Source organism: Pristis pectinata, chromosome 33 (genome assembly GCF_009764475.1).
Source record: "Pristis pectinata isolate sPriPec2 chromosome 33, sPriPec2.1.pri, whole genome shotgun sequence".
NCBI classification, from domain to species: Eukaryota; Metazoa; Chordata; class Chondrichthyes; order Rhinopristiformes; family Pristidae; genus Pristis; species Pristis pectinata.
In genome coordinates, this window is record NC_067437.1 from 8,922,226 (window position 1) to 8,937,383 (window position 15,158).

Genomic DNA, 15,158 nt, shown 5'->3' on the forward strand with positions numbered 1-15,158 from the left:
CTCTCTTTCTATCTCTTTCTCTTCCTCATTGCCCCTCAATACACTCAAAGGACGGACCATGCAATTGTGGTGTTCTGTATTATTCTGTGACATTAAGATTACATTTTGCTTTTAAGCACATTTACTCCATTGTTGTGGGCGTGTACATATATATACACTCAGTAACTGCTGTGAAGTGGCAGAATGTATCAATGGAGAATTTAGACAAGTATGCAGCAAAAGCAGAGTGGTATGAAACATCTTTATATAAGTTGGGATAAGCAGAGCAGCTCAATTTAGAACATAAAAGAGAGAGACCATATTACATTTAATATGAACCACATTTATTTACAATCCAACAATGTGTGAACATTTATCTAAAGATGATCAAAATGATTGAGTTCAATATGCTGTTTGATAAGGAGAAAAGCAAAACAGACGGTAAGAGTTTAGATTTTAGATTTTTGGTGAAGTTGACTTCAGTAAGATAAGACATAAACTGGCCAAATCTGTTAATGTATAAAAAGACAGGATGTCAGCAGGAGGGGGTTCAAGATATTTTAGTGATTCAGAACAAGTTTATACTCATTTGGTGGAAGGTCCCTCTGGCTAAAAAAGGCAATGGGCAAATAAAAAGGTAAAATACAGCGTACAACTTAAAGCTTTATTGCCATCTGTGCTACTCTTGCTCACGTACTTTCAGTCACGCTCCTTGCTGTTTCTCTCTCATTGTTCTGTCACTATCTTCGACTCTCTGTGTCACTTTCTCTTTCTCAATTAGTTTCCCCCTCTCTTACTCCTTCTGTGCCATTTCCCACATATCTCCTTCCCGTCCTGTCTCTTTTACTTTGTCTCTCACACACTGACTCCATGATTCTGACTCCCTCTCCCTGTCACTCTCTCTCTCTCTCCCATTTAGTTTCACTTTCCCAATCTGCCTGTCTCATTGTCTCTTTTTAGGCTGCTCTCTCTCTCTTTCATCCTCTCTCATTCTGTCTGTTCCACCCTCTTTCGCTCTCTCTTACACACACACACACACACACACACACACACACACACACACACACACACACACACACACACACACACACACACACACACACACACACACACACACACACACACACACTCTATCATCGTCTCTGTCTGCCCCTTCTCTCCCTTACCCTCTGTGTCTTCCCGTACCCTTCCCCTCACTCCTTGATAGTGTCTCTCCCTCTTTTTGACTCCATGAGCAACCCCAGTTATCCGGAATTAATGTTCGACAGCCACCCCCTGCTGCTGCACCTTGTGCTGAGCTGCAGACCTGACCTGACCTTTACTGTTGATTAGTTGAGTTGCTGGGCAAACAGCAGCTCCCTATCCTGGGAAAAATGAAAAGCATAGCAGAGTGGCTCAAGTTACGCAAGGAAGCGGCCATACAATCTCCTGTGCGGGCTTTTATTCAGCTGACTGCTCAATATTCAGAACTGGAGGAATAAAAGTTACCAAGCTTGTTCAGCAGCATTTTTTTTGAAGGGCTGAGCTGCCAAGTCCTGGGTGTTGAAGCTTTGTGTTGTGTGCAGTGTGTGTTTAATGCAGTCATAGTGCCAGGAAGGGTTGCAATGGATTGTGTGTAGAAAATTGGTACACTAGCTAATAGGTGCGAGTGTTATTGCACTGCATGCAGTCACTCTTACTCTGCTTCTCTTTTTTCTTACACTGACAACACCTAAAATACTTCTTTCTAATCTGTTGCAGTGCAGCAAATTTGTGCACAGCAAGTTCCCACAAAGGACAATCTAACATACAAATAGAAACTGCATCAAACTGCAGGTCGGGCAGCATCCATGGAAAGGAAAACAGGTTAACGTTTCAGGTTGTTGACTGGAAAACGAAGAAAGAAGTTAGGGAAGGGATGGAAAGGACGAAGGGGAATATTTCTCATAGGGTGAGGGCAGGTTGCTGTGGTGATTCCACAGTTAATGGAGTTAACAGATTAATAATGTGGTTAGAGAGAGGGAGAAAACAAAGGAATATGTAAAGGTTGTGAAATGCAGGTCAGAGTTGTGGCTGATCTAAACGCAGAATGCTGGAAATGCCCAGCAGATCAAGCAGTGTCTTTGGAAAGGGAAAAAAGTAGTTAATATTACAAGTGGATAACTTTACAGCAGAGTTGGGCAGTTGGTATTATATTGGTTTATTATTGTCACTTGTACCGAGGTACAGTGAAACGCATACTGATCATACAGGTCAATTCATTACACAGTGCAGCTATATTGAGTCAGTACAGAGTGCATTGAGGTAGTACAGGTAAAAACAATGACAGTACAGAGAAAAGTGTCACACCTACAGAGAAAGTGCAGTGCAATAAGGTGCAAGGTCACAACAAGGTAGATCGTGAGGTCAGAGTCCATCTCATTGTATAAGGGAACCATTCAATAGTCTTATCACAGTGGGGTAGAAGCTGTCCTTGAGCCTGGTGGTGCGTGCCCTCAGGCTCCTGTATCTTCTACCCGATGGAAGACGAGAGAAGAGACAATGACTCGGGTAGGTGGGGTCTTTGATTATGCTGGCTGCTTCACCAAGACAGCAAGAGGTAAAGACAGAGTCCAAGGAGGGGAGGCTGGTTTCTGTGATGCGCTGGGCTGTGTCCATACAAACAGAAAAAGCAAGTTACCTTGAGTTGGGGAATTCATAACTGAGGTCAGAAGGCAGCAACCTCCCCAAAATGAAGATGAGATGCTGCCACTCAACCTCACAAAGTTAGTAGGTTAATAGGCAACTGTAAATTGCCCCTTGTGTATAGGTGGGTGGAGAGTTGATGGGCATGTGGGGAGAATAAAATGGAATTAATGTAGGATTAGAGTAAATGGGTGCTTGAGGGTCAGTGCAAACTCAATGGGCCGAAGGGACTGTTCCCACGTTGTATAATCCAAGACTCCATGACATATTGGGTTTCATTGGAACAGTACAAGAGGTCAAAAGCAGGTCAAGGTGGAAGGGGGATGGAAAACTTAAGTGATAAATTTCTTGACATCTAAACTGAGGTGTTCTGCAAAGCAGTCACCCAATCTGTTTTTTGTTTCTCCAGTATGGAGGAAACCACTTTGTGTGCTTTGAATGCAGTGCACCAGATTGGAAGAAGTGCAAGTCGATCACTGCTTTACCCAGAAGGATTGTTTTGTGTCCCTGGATGGTGAGAAGGAAAGAGGTGAAAGCACAACTATTGCATTGCCTGCAAATGCATGGGAAAGTGCCGTAGAAAGCAGAGAGGCGGTGTTGTGTGAAATCGTTCTTTTTTCTGTCTTAAGGATCAAGGACTCTGGACACGAGCTTTGCAGACCAAAACTAGTTTAATCACAAAGGCAAACGTGGGACAGAATGGATGGGAACAGACACACGCTCACTCATGCACAGGATACCACAAACACGAGAGGGGATCGCAACTAGTTTAGGATACACTCACACACACACACACTAATACACACAAGCACACAATAACAATGTACAACTTCAGGATATAACACTTCAATGCCCGTCCCACACTAGCATTGGCCCTTAACGCTCCCTGAGTCTGAGTGAAATGCTCCCTGACCATGTGGTGATGCACTCTTACCAATGATCTCTGCAGCGTTGTCTCACTACTCCTGGGGTCGTCAAAAGAGGAAGGGCTAGTGGATGCAGCCCTTTTCATGGTGCTAGGAGGCTGGGTGGAGCCTCACTGTTGTGATTTAAATGAGCCAATAGTGTGGGAGTCAAAGACAAATGTTCCCGCCACAGCCAATGGTCAGGCAGGTTCAGAGAAAAAGGGTACTGGTCAGGCAAGTTCAGAGTGGTCAGGCAAGTTCAGAGGCAAAAGGTACTCTCACACTTGAGGGGTGGGTGGAGTCGCACCTTGATTGACAGTAATATCACTTCCGATCAGAGGATCAATGCTGTCCTCCGGTCAGCGGAGGTCAGTGTCGTTACTGTCACGTGACAGCCATGTGGATTTCTCACAACAGGTGGTAGAGAAGCACAGAGTAGGGATTAGTGAAGGGAACCAACCCTTCAGAAGGGTGAGGGAAGGGAAAGTCATATCTGGTGAGCGGAATCTCATCGGCAACAGTGAAATAATGGCCAGATCTTGGTTTAGGCAATTGGTTTTTTTATTGTTGTCACATTTACTGAGGTACAGTGAAAAACTTTCTTTTGCATGCCATCCATACAGATCATTTCATCACGTCAGTACATTGAGGTAGTACAAGGGAAAAACAATAACAGATTGCAAAATAAAGTGTTATAGTTGCAGAGATTCTGTGCTTAGTGACGTTGACTGAGGAATTGATCAGGACACCAAGCGTAATTCTCTTTCTCCCTTCAAGTTGATGCCATGGATATTTAAAGTCTAACAGAGAGGAGGTTTGGCTTAATGTCTTGTCTGAGAAACGGCAAATTCAGCATTGCAGTTTTCCTTCAGTAACACACTGGATTGTCAACTTGTGTGCCTGTGTCTGGAGAGGGACTTGAACCCACAATGTTCTGTCTCACAGGGGAGAGAGTAACCCACTGGACTACAGTGTCCCCTTAGGATGGGATTAGTAATCCTTTTCCTCTATCAGCCTCTCACCTGGGCTTGCTGCTTATGATGTTGCGGAGAACCTAGGCTGTGTTACACTGTGATCTCACCTCAGCTAGACTAGTCTGTGTTGGGGCAGCTGATATCACCCACAGGGAAGTGACAGACATGACTATCAGTGGCCTCAGCACTCTGTGGCCACAATAGAGGGGATTTACACCAGAGATCCTGTTCTCCACCATTATCTCCCCATGCAGAGGATCTAGCTTAACCTTGAAGAATTCCCAAGGGAGAACAGCATGCTAAAATTGTGTAAAGTTTAGAAAGGGTAAACAGTGAATGATTGTAAAATCCATAACAAGCAGAGCTGGGGATTAGCAGGATCTTTTTTACCTGTTACCTCTTCCTGAGCGGTGCCACAGCACTTCAGAAAGGCACCAAAGCCTTGCAAGTCTGAGAGTCGCCACCAATCTACTGGCCCCTCCACTGATTGGCCATCCTTTGGGCGGCTATTCACTGGGGAGCTAAACAGAATGAAGGAGCTGGGAGAAGTTTCGTTTCTTTTAAGGAGTAGCTCATGTTTCAGAAGAAGGAGCCAATGACACTTGAACTGAATGGAAAATTTAAAAGGAATTATATAGTGTCAAAGGTTTATAGGTAACTGAGTCCAGCAGTAAGGATAGCACAGCCATGGTCAGATGGGCTGAAGGTCCTGCTTCTTTCTCTAAAGTGACTGTGAACTGTAGTCGACTGCCCTGACTTTTAATCTTTGAAATAAAAACAGGAAATGCTGGAAATACTCTGCAGCAGCTGTGAGAGAGGAACAGAATTATTGTTTCAGGGTAATGACATTTCATGTGATTTCTAATTTTATTTCAGATTTCCAGCATCCACAATCTTTTTTTCCACCTTTGATGTCAGTTGGATGCCCTGCATTATGTGGGGAGTTTACTCCAGTGTCTGATTGGGTTAAAGGGTTGTGACCACACTGTGGATCACCTGTCATATCACTGAGTAACTAGTAACTGGGTGAAATCAAGAGCAACCTGCCCTAACCACCACCCCAGGAGTGGCTCACTGGCACAGCCAGCAGAGTTGTTGCTTCACAGCACCAGGGACCTGGGTTCAATCCTGATCGCTGGTGGTGTCTGTGTGGAGTTTGCATGTTCTCCCTGTGACCGTGTGGGTTTCCTCCAGGTGCTCCGGTTTCCTCCCACGTCCCAAAGATGCAAGTTGGTAGGTTAATTGGCCATGCTAACATTGTGTGAGTGGGTGGTAGAATTTTTGGAGAATTGATGGGAATGCGGGAGAATAGGTTGCAGGGAAAGTTAGTAGGGTAATGGGATTACCCTGTGAGCTGGCATGGACTTATGGACTGAGTATCCTTATTCAATGTCATATGCAAATACGACAAGACTGACATAAGAAAATGGGGGCAGGTGACTTGGCCCCTCAAGCCTGCCCCACCATTCAATATGACCGTGGCTGATCTGCTCCAGGCCTCATCTCCTCTACTGAAACAGTTCCCCTATCCCTCAATTCACCAAAAATGTATCTACTTCCTCTTTAAATGCCTCTTGCTTCCACAACCCTCTGCAGTAGGCAATTCTAGTGGTTCACCATCCTCTGCAAGAAGAAATTCCTACTGACCTCTGTTTTGAATGCCCGCCCCCTTATCCTACAACTATATCCCCTCGTCCAAGGCACTCCCACTAGGGGAAAGAGTTCAACATCTACACTGTCGTGTCACCTTAGGAGTTTTATATGTTTCAAAAAGACCTCCTTCAAAACTCCAAAGAATACAGACCCAACTATTTTAGCCATTCATGATAGGACAATCCTCCCATCCCAGAATTTAGCCTAGAGAATCTCTTCTCAACTATCTCCGTTGCTTGCATATCCCTACTCAAATAAAGTGACCAAAACCATGCACAATACTCCAGGCGCTGTCTCAACAATGCCCTGTACAACAGTGTCAATACTTTTCTGATTCTGCACTCCAACCCCTGCACTCCAACCCCTTTGCAATAAAGGTCAATGTGCCATTTCCCTTCCTAACTACCTGCTTCACCTGTAAGCTAAATTTTGTATATCATGCATGTGATGGTCCCAGGACAGTACGAAGGGAGTGCTGCTGTGTTGGAGGAGCTGTTGTTTTATTGAGATGTTGAACTAAGGCCCTGTCTAATCTCCCAAGTGGATGCCAGAGATCTTTCCTATTATTTAGGAAAAGGTCAGGAGAGTTCTTCCCAGTGTGCTGGCCAATACTTATTCTCCCACTGACACCTATTAGCAAATAGGTGGCGCAGTGGAGTAACTAATAAAGCTGCTGTCTCACAGCTCTAGTGACCCAGGTTCAATCCTGATGTCGGGTGCTATCTCTGGGGAGTTTGCGCGTTCTCCCTGTGACTGCATGGGTTTCCCCGTGTTGTTTGTGTCTCGTTCCACATCCCAATGATAGGCGGTTAATTGGCCACTGTAGTGTAAATGGATGGTGGGATCTGGTGTAGTTGATGTGAAAGTGGGGAGAATAAAATGAGATTATTGAAGGATGAGCGTAAGTGGGTGTTTGATGGTTAGCATGGACGGTGGGCCGAAGGGCCTGCTTCCAAGCTTTCCAACTCCATTATAGCACTTCAAAATGGCTTCATTAGCTTTAGGACTCCCTGAAAGGGATGTGGAAGGTGCTACAGAAATGCAAGTCTGTCTTTTAAAACAGTTCTTTTGAGCTGAGTGCAGACTGTTAGTTAAACAGTACAACAATTAAGTTGGGGGGCTGCAGATTTTAAACAAGTCCACCGCAAGACATGAGTGGGTCATCACAAATCCAACAGTCCACAATTCTGATTCCCCAGGTGATGTGAAGGCCTGTTAGCAATGGCTGAGCTGTTAACTGGCTCTTTAAAGGCCTTCTTGCCCAGCCAAACCCTTGCTGAAATTCACTTTGTTCCCATAATACTAATGCTTCCCAAAAATCAGGAAGGAATTTCGGTAATTCCTTTCTTTATCCGATTCTTTTCATTAACAGCCATGCAGTTGCAGCCTCAGTAGACCTGCTTTTGATAAACAAGAGAGTATTCCCTAATATTTACCTTCCCACTGACATGATGGAGTTCTTTCCGTTAGTTCACCTGTGATGACCTATGACCAGTTGGCATACAGACTAGTGGGTGTGCCATCAGCTGCTAAATTGTGGAATTCCCTCCCTAAACCTCTCTGCCTCTTTTTCCTCTCAAACGCTTCCTTAATATCTACCTGACCAAGTTTTGGGTCACTTGTTTTAATGCCTCACAGCTCTGGCAACCTGGGTTCGATCCTGACCTCTGGTGCTGTGTGTGTGTCATTTGCACGCTCTCCCTGTGGGTTTCCTCCAGGTGCTCCGGTTTCCTCCCACATCCCAAAAACGTGCGGGTTGGTAAGTTAGCTGGCCACTGTAAATTGCTCCCAGTGTGTAGGTGAGTGGTATAACCTAGGGGGAATTGGGGGCATGTGAGGAGAATAAAATAGGATTTGTATAAGTGGGTGTTTGATGCTTGGTGTGAAGTCATTAGGCTGTTTTCCTTTGTATGACTCTCTGATTCTCTCCTGGGGGATTAATTTTGACCTGATTATCCATCCAGTTTGGACATCTTTATTAAATTAATATCAAATTGCTGCTGTTAGATAAGATGAAAATAAGGCTTTGATGTCGCTAATAGGTGGAATTACATTGTTATGTATATCCTGACTGCAACGACCCTGTTTAAACTTCTGAAATAGATAGATTGGAAAGGGAGTTTTGATTTAATATCTTTGAGTGCAGTGTCAAAATAGGCTCTTGACAAAGGCTTGGCCATTTTGAAACTGGTGAGGAAGAATTTGTCCTCTGAGATAGCTGTGCATCTCTGCAACTCTCACCCCAGAAGAGCTGCAGTCATTGAGAATATTAAAGGCTGAGGTAGATTTTCAGGGGAATCAAGGGTTCTGTGAAGTTGAGGCCAGAGAGAAGATAAGATTAACCAAGGTCAGATCAGCCATGACCTTATTGAATGGTGTAGCAGACTCTCAGGGGGCCAAATGGGCTACTCCTTCTGCTATTTCTTACATAACATTTCTGATGCCAGTGGGGTCCGTGATCTAGGAAGCATTTCCCCTTTAAGGGCTGGAGCATTAGTTTAGCATTCCGGAGGTGTAGTCACTGCAGTAGACCCTGCACAGTGACTGCAATAAGGCTGTCGGATTGATATTCAAATCCATCAGAAGGCCTTTGCTGGGGAAATTTAATTTGGATAAACAAGCACTATGCATCCGATGTGCTCACCGTGGCCAATCTTTACCCCCTCACCCACCCCGCCAGCCTTATTCTTCTACATTTAACAGAGATCCAAGCCTTCCTGTGACCAAGGTTGGAAATATGAAAAATAACGGGAAGAAAAAATAAATAAGGGAATATGTTTCCCAACATTCTCCCCCAGCTCAAGAATCGGGGGTAATGGGAAGAGGAATTATAGACCTACTAATGAGAGCCTGTACTGGGAGGATGAAACGAGGAGTTTGAAGACAATGTGTGTGTGTGTGTGTGTGTGTGTGTGTGTGTGTGTGTGTGTGTGTGTGTGTGTGTGTGTGTGTGTGTGTGTGTGTGTGTGTGAGAGAGAGAGAGAGAGTGAGAGTGAGAGAGAGAAAATGAGAGAGAGAGAGAGGAGGGTGGGGGGGGGGAATGACCATAAGGCCATAAGATATAGGAGCAGAATTAGGCCATTCAGCCCATAGAGTCTGCTCTGCCATTCAATCAAGGCTGATTTTTTTTCAATGAGAGAGAGAGAAAACGATAGAATGAGAGAGAGAGAGAATGAGAGAGAAAGAGAAAGAATGTGGGTCACAGAAAAAGAATGAGAGAGAGAAAGAATATGTGAGAAAGATGAGGAGAAAAAGAGAGGTGGAGAGAGAGCGTAAGGGACAGCAGGCAGGTTTGGGGGTGATATCAGGAGGCAGTGAGAGAGACAGTGAGACACAGCAATGTATTGAGGGCACACTATACAGGCAGTGGGGGTTGCTAAAACAGAATGTGTGAGGCCAGTGCAGGGCAGATGATGGATGAGAAATGGTGTGATAGAGATCTTTGAGGGGGTGGGAGCTCGTGGGTGTGACTGTATAAGAAGAGAATCGGTCAGAGTAAGGAAGGAAGCTTGGACAAACCTAGATAAGCAATGGGTAGAGAAAGAGACAGAGATTGAAGACTCATTGCACAGTGGAACAGCCATAGGAAGCAAAGTGTGAAACCATGCAAGAGGGAGAGGGCAACAGCAAGGTCCACATTCAGATATAGTTTATCACATCCTCTGGTGTCTCGAAGGTGCTGTCTTGGACTGATCAGAAGCTGGCAACTTTGACTTGGTTGTTGAATCCAAAGGGAGAAGAGAGTTGGGCCTGATCCCACCTCGGCTTCTCAATTCTGGTGGATGGATTCCTGGATCCTTCATCACGCAACTTCCTCCCTCCAAATTGCCCCACCCCCACACTCCCATCACTGGACGCTAAACATGCTCATCATTTCCATACCCAATCATAAAGCATGCAAACTCTTACTTATCACAATTGGATTCTTCTTGATTATCAAACAACCTTTTATTTTCTCTCATACTCAAATAAAAAAGAGAAATTACAATTTTTTCTTTAATGCTCCTTTGATTTTATTCCTAGATGTCATCTGCAGAAGAGCCATGGACTTTATTTCTTGAGATTTTACAGGGCACTGCCAGAGGTTTCTATCTTTGGAAAACATCTCAAAAAGGTAAAGAGATGTGTGGGGAAGAGAAGCAGTGATAATGGAGAAACAGAGTGTGAGTAATCAAGAGAGAGGAAGAGAAAATAAAGTTGTGAGAAAACAAAAGGATGGAAAGGAGGAATGGAGAGAGAGAGACTGAGAGAGAGAGAGAGAGAGAGAGAGAGAGAGTAAGAGGGCACAGAGAAAGAAGAAACAAGAGAAAGAATTGACCAAATTGGAGAGGGAGGAAAGAGAGAGAGACAAAAGAGGAAAGTGAGAGTGTGAGAGAGAATGAAAGAGAAAGGGAGGGGGCGAGAGAGTGGATGGAGAGAGTGGGAATGAGAGAGAGGGAGAGATGAATGGAGGGAGAGGGAGGAGGCATGAAAGAGATGGTGATAGAGAGAGTAAAGGAAGGATAGAGAGGGAGAGCAAGGGAAATGGGGGAAGGTACAAAGGAATGAAAGAGAGAAAGAGAGAGAGAGAGAGAGAGCTTTCCCTGAGGTGTTGTCATGTGGTGCATTGATTGGGAGAATGATCATCGACAGGTTTCAATTCACAGTGCACAAACGTTATATTTAATTCAACGCTCCATTCCAATAACTTCCTCATGAATTATACATAGTGCGGACTGAGAAACAGCAATACACTTTTTGATAGGCCCCTGTGAATTGCATAATCCTAACTTGACTGCACTTAATTCAATGCTTTTGGCCTTTCTGTTTGGCTTGAAGCAAACCCAAGACCATTCCACATCTCTTCTGCTCTCCTCTCCCAATTCTAGAGTTCCCGATTTATCCCAGGATACAACTCAATGGGGCAAAGACTTAGATAACTCACTCTGGGATATTCCCATGGCTGACATTCAGCAAGCTATTCAGCAGGGAGGGGAGCACATGTTCCAGGAGGGTGGAACAGATACCTTCAAGATTTAGTCTATTTTCCCTTCCAATCTGTAAAAGGAATTTAACTTTTAGAATATATTTCTGTGGATTTCTGTTAACCCATCCTTGTTGCAAAAATTTACTATTGTTCACCATTAATTCATTCACCTCAGCGTGGCATTTGTGACACATTTTGCTTAGGTTACCAACTTCCCAAGAATTCAAATTTAATTTCCCGGAAACTGCTCTGAGTAAAAATTAACCATTCTTCTTTTGTTTTGGTGATTAACCCTTCAGATTTGCAATTTATAAAAAGTGGCGGGGGGGGGGGGGGAGAACTGAAAAGTAAGAGACTATTTGATTGACAGTCAAGGAGCATCCAATCAAGAGAGCAGGAGCCTGTTTGATGCAGTAAGGCCCTGTGCCAATTGGCTAGCCAGTTGATGAATGGCAGGAGGGTGGGACGGACAAGTTGGAATTGGGAGGGAATCTCCCAGTGTTGGCAAACATCACACAGTCAACCAGGCCAGACTGGTGCCTGTTCTGGCACTTGAAAGAACTACCTCATTTAGTCCACTCACCAGTAGGATTCCCCACAACCCTACAATTTACTATCTAATTGCCTTTTATGATTTATCATTTTCCTGACCTTTTTTCTCTTCTTTGTTCTCCTCCCTATCAGAGTCCAGCTGTGGGATCATTTCTCTTTTCTTGCTATATGGCTGTCTCTGGAGTGAGGGAAGAGAGGGAAACGTTCTGTCAAAATTCCAGAGCTAGAAATCCCAGAAATATCCATGTGCATCCCTCCCTCTGCCCTTCACCAACATTCACACCCCTATGAAATGTTTTTGGGGAGTTTTTTTTTCTGACTTTCTCCTTAACCCAATTTTCTGTTCCTTTTTCGCCCTGACTAATGAGTTCTACACTTAGGGACAGCACGGTGGCACAGAGAGTAGAGCCGTTACCTTACAGCTTCAGAGATCCTGGTTCAACCCTGACCTCAGGTGCTGTCTGTGTGGAGTTTGCACACTGTGTGTGTTTCCCCTGGGTGCTCCAGTTTAATTCCACATCCCAAAGTTGTGCAGGTTGATATGTTAGTTGGCCATTGTAAATTACTCCTAATATGTAGGCGAGTGGTAAATCCGGGAGGATTTGGGGGCTTGTGAGGAGAAAAAAATAGGATTAACATAAATTGGAATTGGAATTGGTTTATTATTGTCACTTGTACCAAGGTATAGTGAAAAGCTTGTCTTGCATACTGTTCATACAGATCAATTCATTACACAGTGCATTGAGGTAGTACAAGGTAAAATAATAACAGAATGCAGAATAAAGTGTCACAGCTACAGAGAAAGTGCAGTGCAGGTAGACAATAAGGTGCAAGGTCACAACAAGTAGATAGCGAGGTCAAGAGTCCATCTTATTATACTAGGGAACTGTTCAATAGTAGAAGCTCTCCTTGAGTCTGGTGGTACGTGCTTTCAGGCTTTTGTATCTTCTGCCCAATGGGAGAGGGGAGAAGAGAGAATGTCGAAGGTGGGTGAGGTCTTTGATTACGTTGGCTGCCTTACCCGAGGCAGCGAGAAGTATAGACAGAGTCCATGGAGGGGAGGCTGGTTTCCATGATGTGCTGTGTCCACAACTCTCTGCAGTTTCTTGCGGTCCTGGGCAGAACAGTTGCCATATCAAGCCGTGAGGCATCCAGTCGGGGTGCTTTCTATGGTGCATTGATAAAAGTTGGTGAGGGTTGGACAGGGACATGTCAAATCTCTTTAGCCTCCTGAGGAAGTAGAGGCGCTGGTGAGCTTTCTTGGCTGTGGCATCCACCTGGTTGGACCAGGACGGGCCATTGACGGTGTTCAGTCCTAGGAACCTGAAGCTCTCAACCCTCTCAAACTCAGCACTGAATAAAATAGAATTAGTGTAGGATTGGTGTAAACGGGTGCTTAATGATCAGCATGAACTCGATGGGCCGAAGGGCCTGTTTCCCTGCTGTATCTATGACTTTATATCATCTTTCATGATGCCTCTCAATTTTTAGAGACAACTAAATATTTGTGCACAGCAAGCTCCCACAAGCAATGATGCAATGTGGGCTAGATCTTTGTTTTAGTGGTTTTGGATAAGCGATAAACATTGTTGAGGACACGAGGGAGATCTTGTTTGAAACAGCATCATGAGATCTTTTACACACAGCTGAGAGGGAAGCTGGGAACTCAGATTTCATAATGTCATACAGCACGTAAACAGGTTCTTTGTCACACTGAGTCCATGTCATCAAGCACCCATCTAAACTGATCCCATTTTATTCTCCCCACGTTCCCATTAACTCCCATTTTGGCATATCAGGTCTATGTCAGCTCACAGAGTTATCCCATTCCCCCACTAATTTTTCCCTGTTATCTTTTCTCCTCCATCCCATCAACTCTTCCCAGATTCTATCACTCATCTTCATGTCTTTGGGATGCAGGGTGAAGCCAGAGCCCCCAAAGGAAACCCACGTGGTAGCAGGGAGAACATGCAAACTCCACAGAGTCAGCACCCAAAGTCAGGATTGAACTTGGGTCTCTGGCGATAAGAGGCAGCTGCTCACTAGCTGTGCCACTGTGCTGCATGGTGCCAGAAGAGCCACCTCATTGGGAAGATAATTGGTAATTGGTTTATTATTGCCACAAGTACCGAGATACAGTGAAAAGCTTTTGTTTGCATGCCGTCCAGACAGATCATTCCAAACATAAGTACATCGAGGTAGTACAGAAACAATAACTGAATGCAGAATATAGTGTTCCAGTTACAGAGAAAGTGCAGTGGAATTGGAATTGGAATTGTTTTATTATTGTCACATGTACCGAGGTACAGTGAAAAACTTGTCTTGCATACCGTCCATACAGATCAATCCATAACACAGTGCATTGAGGTAGTACAAGGTAAAACAATAACAGAACGCCGAATATGGTGTTACAGTTACAGAGAAAGTGCAGTGCAGGTGGACAAATAAAGTGCAAGAGCCAATACGAGTAGGTTGAGAGATCAGAAGTTCATCTTTATCGTACAAGAGGTTTGTTGAAACTGTGGCACTCCCTCACTGCTGTACCACTGGATTTCTGTTTTCAATTATCCGAGCCCACAATGCCGCCCCAGAGGGTTGCCAGCAGAACCTGGTTAACCCTTAAATGGCGGCAGTGGTGGTGATTTCAGATATGGTATTTGGGCGAGTTAGTACAGTCGAGAGTTTTCCAGTTTAGTTCAGTTTAAGCAGATGGATACCTCCACATAAACAGCAGTTCCTTCATCATCTCACAGATCCAAACCACAGAACCAGCTGCATAGTGGGAGTCACACCACCTCGCATACTGTGGTGGCTCACCACCATCTTCTCGATGAGGAGGCAGAGGCAGCTGACAACTGCCGTTCATAGAGTCATAGAGTCATACAGCACGGAAAAAGGCCCTTCGGCCCATTCACCTCCATGCAACCAAGATGTATATTCAAGCTAATCCCATTTCCCAGCACTTGGCCCATATCCCCCCAAACTCTTGTCATCCATATACCTGTCCACATATTTCTTAAATGTATCTATTGTATCTGCCTCAGCCACTTCCTCTGGCAGCTGGTTCCATACATCCACCACCTGCTATGTAAAATAGTTGCCCCTTGGCTTCTCATTAAACCTTTCATCTCTAATCTTAAAACTACGTCCTCTAGTTTTTGATTCCCCAACCCTGGAAAAAAGACCGCTCACCCTTTCTATGTCTTGTTGATCCTGATTCCCAAGTGTGCATAACAATCAATCCGGGAGACATTACTTGCACTCTGTCTTTACCTCTCGCTGCCTTGGTGAAGCAGCCAGCATAATCAAAGACCCTATCCACCCGGGTCATTCTCTCTTCTCTCCTCTTCCATCAGGTAGAGGATACAAGAGCCTGAGGGCACGTACCACCAGAATTAAGGACAGCTTCTGCCCCACTGTGATAAGACTATTGAATGGTTCCCTTATACAATGAGATGGACTCTG

General features: G+C 44.6%; 1 protein-coding gene across 1 annotated transcript in view; it reads right to left on the minus strand.

Moving 5' to 3' along the window:
- Positions 1 to 12,794: 12,794 nt before the first annotated feature.
- The window catches only part of LOC127585467 (potassium voltage-gated channel subfamily C member 1-like), a 202,438-nt gene continuing 200,074 nt past the window's right edge, over positions 12,795 to 15,158 (minus strand). The window contains exon 6 of the transcript XR_007958511.1: positions 12,795 to 12,860. The gene's annotated coding sequence lies outside the window, so the exon portion shown is untranslated. The remainder of the gene's footprint in view (positions 12,861 to 15,158) is intronic.